General features: G+C 40.0%; 1 pseudogene across 1 annotated transcript; it reads right to left on the bottom strand.

Annotated features, from left to right (window-relative positions):
• Window positions 1-4,451: 4,451 nt before the first annotated feature.
• On the bottom strand, window positions 4,452-5,463 carry LOC145096226 (ABC transporter B family member 1 pseudogene; annotated as a pseudogene). The gene is made up of 3 exons (XR_013703752.1): window positions 5,198-5,463; window positions 4,787-5,103; window positions 4,452-4,705 (listed from the first exon to the last, which is right to left on the bottom strand). The product of XR_013703752.1 is annotated as an ABC transporter B family member 1 pseudogene (transcript).
• Between the last annotated feature and the right edge of the window lie 656 nt (window positions 5,464-6,119).

The raw sequence follows: 6,119 nt of genomic DNA, 5'->3' as shown, positions 1-6,119 counted from the left end.
GTTCTTGAACTCGTCGAGTCTGGTCGAGAATTCCTAACCTTTTTGGTTGAGTTGTGAATCGGTGAGTCAAGGGACGACTCGGTGAGTTGAGTAGGAAGGGACTCGGAGCTTGTTGGACTCGACGAGTCTTGGGGCAACTCGGCGAGTTGAGTCGTGGTATGGGAGTTTCTGAGCATAGGAACTCGACGAGTCAACGGGTTGACTAGGCGAGTAGGGTCAACCAGGAAGGTTGACTTTGACTGAGGACTATGACTTTGACCAAGGGTTGACCAGTTGATTTCCAAGGGTATTTTGGTAATTATTGGTGTTAATTGGTTTTAGTTATTTGTTGATGATCAGTGGTGGAGTTCGTGCTGGTGGTCGGAGCAGCGTGGCCTTATTTCTTCGAGTCTGTAGTTGCAGGTGAGTTATCCTCACTATATCGATAGGGTCTACGACACCAAGGCCGACCCATTATGATTTACATCCTGGTTTAGGATGGTTGCTTTGTTATTGCCATGTTAGACTTTATCCTGGTTTAGGATGGGTGTTATGTTATTGCTATGTTAGAATTCATCCTGTTTAGGATGGTTGTTATGCCAGGGATCGGTTAGATCGGTTTTCATGGTATGCTACATGTGATTCTGATATGTTAGATCGAAATCAGGATAGATAGTATGTTATGCTTTTATGCTCTGTAAGGATTGGTATGTTAGTGACCTGTTAGGTCGATGCTCTAGTTACGAGTGAAAGTCTATGATTGATTGGTAAATGAGATAGATATGTTTTCTATGTGTATATGCCAGTATATGATAGTATGCGTACATGGTTAGTTGCTTGTTGGTTGGGTTGAGGCGGTCCTGCTTTGTGTTGAAGGCCAACACACCCTTTGAGCGGTCCGTGGAGACTGTAGGCCCATGCGGCGGACCAGTCATGCCGAAGGCTCGGGATAGATTCAGATAGACTGTAGGCCCCGCAGGGCGGACCAGTCCTGCCGATGGCCCAATATGTATGTTGTTTGATTGATCGTTATGGCTATGGTATCTGCCAGTGTGGTATTGGTATTTTAGGGGTCGCTCACTAAGCCATCGGGCTTACAGTTATTAGTTTATTGTTTCAGCTACTTCAGGAGAGAAAGGGAAGGCAAAGGCGTGACCGTGCTGCTCCTCATCCTCATGTTCTATTTCTGGACACTCTGATGATAAAGGAATTGGAAATGTTTTGAAAAAACAGTTACTATTTGACTCTTTTGTTAGTATTAAAAGTTTAAATTTGGCGTAAATTTTATAGGTATTACAAGTTGGTATCAGAGCCTTGGTTTGAGTGAATTGGAGGAACACTCGTGTGAATCCAGTCTCAAATCAAGGAGATTTTCGGAAAATAAGTTTTAAAATGGTTTTCAAAATAAAGGATGGAGGATGCAGAGCGTACGTTCAGCCGGAGCCTGTAAGTAAGCCACAAAATACCATACAGTTATTTGATATTCTAATATACTAGAACTGCATGCTAATGCTAGGCTAGGGATTTTCAAGAATCGCATGATAGACTGGCTTGATTATATGATACCTATTAGCCTAGGGTTTCTTGTATGTGGGATTGACATCATAACTGTAGATGTGTAGTGTATGCATCACGACTGTGTGGAGTCAAGATCTTATAGCCTGAGAATGTCTGATTCAACCGTAGTGTAGGATCGAATATTCAAAAGTCTATCGGGTCCAGTGCTATGTGCAACCAGTGACACTAGCGCTGCAGGGGATGATGGAAGTTTCATGTGTGTGTGAGCGGTGCGGAACTGTAGGATCAGTTGCTAGTTAGGCGATGTCCCCTGTTAGTGAGGGTTGAGCGCATATTATGTTAAGTATAGTTTAGAGCGTTGTGGTGATACTTGAGACAAATATGGGTAGGTGTGGAAGGTAGTATGGGCCCGTACTAATGAAAGCACAAGACTGATACGCTTATCAAGGAAGTCACAACCCCCTAGGGTTTTGTTGGGAGCTAGTTCTCAGGGTTATCATGAGGAATGCCTAATATCCTGTGGTGTATTTTCTGTATGATGATTACGAGACATATCGGAGCAGCATCCGGTTCGGGATCGAGATTAGGAGAGGGTGATCAGGGTGGATCAGAACCACCTGTGGCCATTGGTCAGATGAGTACGGACAAGTTGGATGCCAGGATTCGTGAGATCCTGCATGATGAGATTGCTGCTATGTTCCGGGCTAAGTTGCCGGAGATGTTGGGTCGATCAAGACCGGCATGGTTGAGTACCTTGATGAGCGCTATGCAGCTTTTTCAGAGGCAGCTGCCGCGGCAGCTACAACGGCTGTAATAGCGGCAATGGGGAGGAACCGGTCGAGGTTTTCAGTATCGGGACTTCGATAATACGAAGCCACCTACTTTCGATGGAATTCAGGATCCGATCGTTGCTATGAGGTGGTGGTCAGACGTGGAGGGTTGTTTTTTCACGTGTTCATGCCCTGCTGATCAGAGGGTGAGGTGTGCTATGAACCTTTTGAGGCTTGGGGAGAGGGATTGGTGGAGGTTGACTACGGGATATTATTCGGATGCGCAGCGGGCCGCGGTTACCTCAGATCAGTTTCGGGAGATGCTCAACACTCGATATGATCCGAGGGTTGAGATAGAAAGGTTGACTCAAGAGTTCTTGGAACTGAAGCAGGATTTAGAGTCAGTGACGGAGATCACCAGGATGTTCACTGAGAGGCCGATGTTTTGCCACTACTAGAAAAACAGCCTTTTACGACGCTCATTGCGCGTCGTAAAAGGCTCAGACGACGCGCAAATGCGCGTCAAGGAAGGCCCTGTCATAAAGAGAGACGACGCGCTTTTGCACGTCGTCTATAGACGACGCGCATTCACGACGCTCATCTACGACGCGCGTTTACGACACGCAATGCGTATCAAGGAAGGCCCTGTCATAAAGGAAGACGACATGCATTCGCGTGTCGTAACCTTACGACACGCGTGTTTATGACACGCAATGCGTATCAATAAAGCCCCTGTCAAGAAAGGCCATGTCATAAATGAAGATGACACACATTTTTGCGTATCATAATTCTTACTGTTTAAAAAAAAATATTATTTATAGATTTACTAATTTTCAAATTAAATAATACATTAAAAATATCATAATACAAAATAAAATACAATAAATAACAAAGATAATTCATTTCACTAATATGTCAAATACAATAGTCAAATTAAGTCTTCACCAACCCATGACCTAACAATAGTCAAATTAAGTCTTTGACAAATCTCCATGTATATTACACTAAGTAAAATCGCTGCCAAAAGGGTAGTTTATATATATAAGCTATTAAGATTAGGTTCAAAATTCAGATCTGAAGAAAGTTTATAATATGAAAAAAGACGAAAATATACCACTGCCACATTTAGAGCTTAAAACAGAATGCAGGTATGAACATTTTGAATCGTGCGGTTTTTTCTGTTACTTCCAGGATGCTTGCAGCTGCCCTTGCCACTAGTCTGCAACTCTTTGAAATCAGGAAATCTTAAATGAGCAAGCTTGGACTTGAATGTTCGTGGTGGTACAACTGTTGCCCCAGGAGCCCATAATGTCTTTAATAAATCTCCAAATGCCATTCCAATCTCACCCTGTCATCATACCCATAGGCCATAGCCATAAAAAATCAATAATCTTCTACTGTTTGTTTGCTGCTATAACTATTCTTGCAGAAATACAAATGAACAAAACCAATCATTTATATGGGACATTTAGGGCTAATTACATTAATGATGACCAACACCAACTGATCTGTTATGGAGTATAAGAAGGGCAGACATCAAAACAAACAAATTACAAAACCATGTAAGTAGGGTAAATTCAATTTCATTCTTACTTTTTTCTATCATGTAGATGGCGTACAAGAAGGGCAACACCAAATGCCCCCTTTCCAAATTGCTCAAGCACTTCGTAGATAAAAGTCAACAAACTCAGGGAGTACATGGTCAAACTGTTTCCTGAACATGCTTCTGGTCAACCGAAATCTTTGCGTTTGTCAGTCATGTGATGGATACAGTGTACATTTGATATGAATTATAAAATGTGTATAGTTGTATATATTTTATATTTATCGATATTGTCCTTTTACACATACACACACACACTGGTGTTACAGTTATGTTCTTGTTTCTTGCATAAATCTGCATTTTGCACATGGAGTGTTGACTGAAAAAACCAGGTTTCAAACTTCTCAATTAATGCATTCCCTCGAAAGAAAACTTTACCTTACTACATTTGACTTTTACACCAAGTTAGGTTTTCCTTTTTTTACCAAATTTGCCACTCATTTTTAATCTTTACAAACAACCAAAAAGCAACCAACTTTAACTAAAGAAAAATCAAACCCTACCCTCCAAATGCATCCAAAAATCAAGAACAATCACCATTAATATCAAAGCATAAAAGTTACCAAAGTGGACCCACAAAATAAAAACAAGATTATAAGTTTTTAACCTACCTGAGTATCATAGGCATCTGGTAATTTGATAATGAACGAATGAGCATTTGACACACGTGCAGCTTCTTCAATCTCACCCATGTATGCATCGGGTCGACCCAAGAGGATATTTTCTTTAATGGTGGTTGCAAAAAGTGCAGGTTCTTGGCTAACTAGACCAATTTGTTGCCTTAACCATCGCAAATTCAGACCTTTTATGTCATGCCCATCAAGCATTACTTGTCCTGTGTTGAAATTAAGCAAGATTAGAGGTATTCATGTTGTACTATGTGCATGTAGGGTTGTACATTGAGATTGATTATTACCTGAGGTGGGATCGTAGAACCTTTCGATTAGAGAAACCACAGTGCTCTTCCCTGAACCACTGCTTTCGACCAATGCAATTGTTTTTCCGGCAGGAACAGTTAAAGTGAAATTGTTTAGAATTTTAACATCTGGTCTTGAAGGGTATGAAAATTCGATGTTTTTCAGCTCTAATTGGCCGGAAACGGAATCCAATTCCAATCCCGATTCAGAGTTTTTGTCGACGCTCGGTTTATGATCGATAATTCTATAGATTTTACCCGCTGCTACTCGTGCTTTCGCAAATGCGGACATACTTGGAGCTGATTGGCCTAAAGCTCTGTCAAATTTTGAATTTTGGAATCGGAATAATTAGAATAAAACGAGATTGATTAATGGGGTTTACTGGAATTTTTTGAAAGAAGAAGACTTACAGGCCACCGATCATGACGGAGAACATGGTGGAAATGGCGAGTCCTCCGTTGGTGTAATGGTGGCGATCAAGATAGCCTCCGTACCATAGAAGAAGAGCATAGCAACAAAAGACTGTGAAATAAGTTGCTCCTAATCCTAATCCTTTTGAAAATCCAGTCTTGTATCCGAGTTTTTGTGAGATCTTTAATGCAGAAGAGTAGGCTTGTAATGCTCTTGATTCACCAACATATGCTAATACTGTTTGAATTTGTGTGATTGTCTGCATTTTTGATGGATCAAGAAAGTATCCAGATGGTAAAAAGAGAATTAGCTTTTTGAGATTGATAATAAGTTCTTGAATTTGGCTTTCAAATTCATCCAACACCCAGATGCAAGAACATGCATGTCTTTTTTATTTTTTCGCTTCAGTTTGTCCAAATATAACAACATTCAGATTATAAAACATTAGAAAGATTAATTTTTTTTGAAGTTTGCTCTAAAATATTGATAGTCAGATTAAGAAACAAGAAAAATATGGATTTTTTCCCCCAAAAAGAAAAACAAATTAAGCTAAGATTCAGAAATACCCAGATAGAAAATTAGAGGAAAAACTGATATATTTCTTAAAAATCGAAAGAAACATGGAAAAAACGATTTTTTTTCCTTGATCCAAATAGAAAAAAAAAAAAAAAACAGGGGACGACTGATGTTTTCGTCATCTTGAATTTAGGTCAAATCAAACAATACCCAGATGGGAAAATAAGAGGAAAGACTGATATGTCGTTGAACTTAGCTCAAATTCAGCAAACTCACATGAAAAAAAAACAAAAGAGAAATTACGGCTTTCTTGAATTCATTTTATAGATTTAAGGGAATTATATCTATATAAAAGTAAAAAAACACACCTGCTCAACAATATTTCCAGCTTCTGAAAGAGCTTCT

The sequence above is a fragment of the Lactuca serriola genome, chromosome 3 (assembly GCF_051521515.1).
Source record: "Lactuca serriola cultivar US96UC23 chromosome 3, Lser_US96UC23_V15, whole genome shotgun sequence".
Classification (NCBI taxonomy): Eukaryota; Viridiplantae; Streptophyta; class Magnoliopsida; order Asterales; family Asteraceae; genus Lactuca; species Lactuca serriola.
The sequence above is the reverse complement of the archived record's forward strand: the minus strand, read 5'-3'. Positions and strand labels throughout refer to the sequence as shown.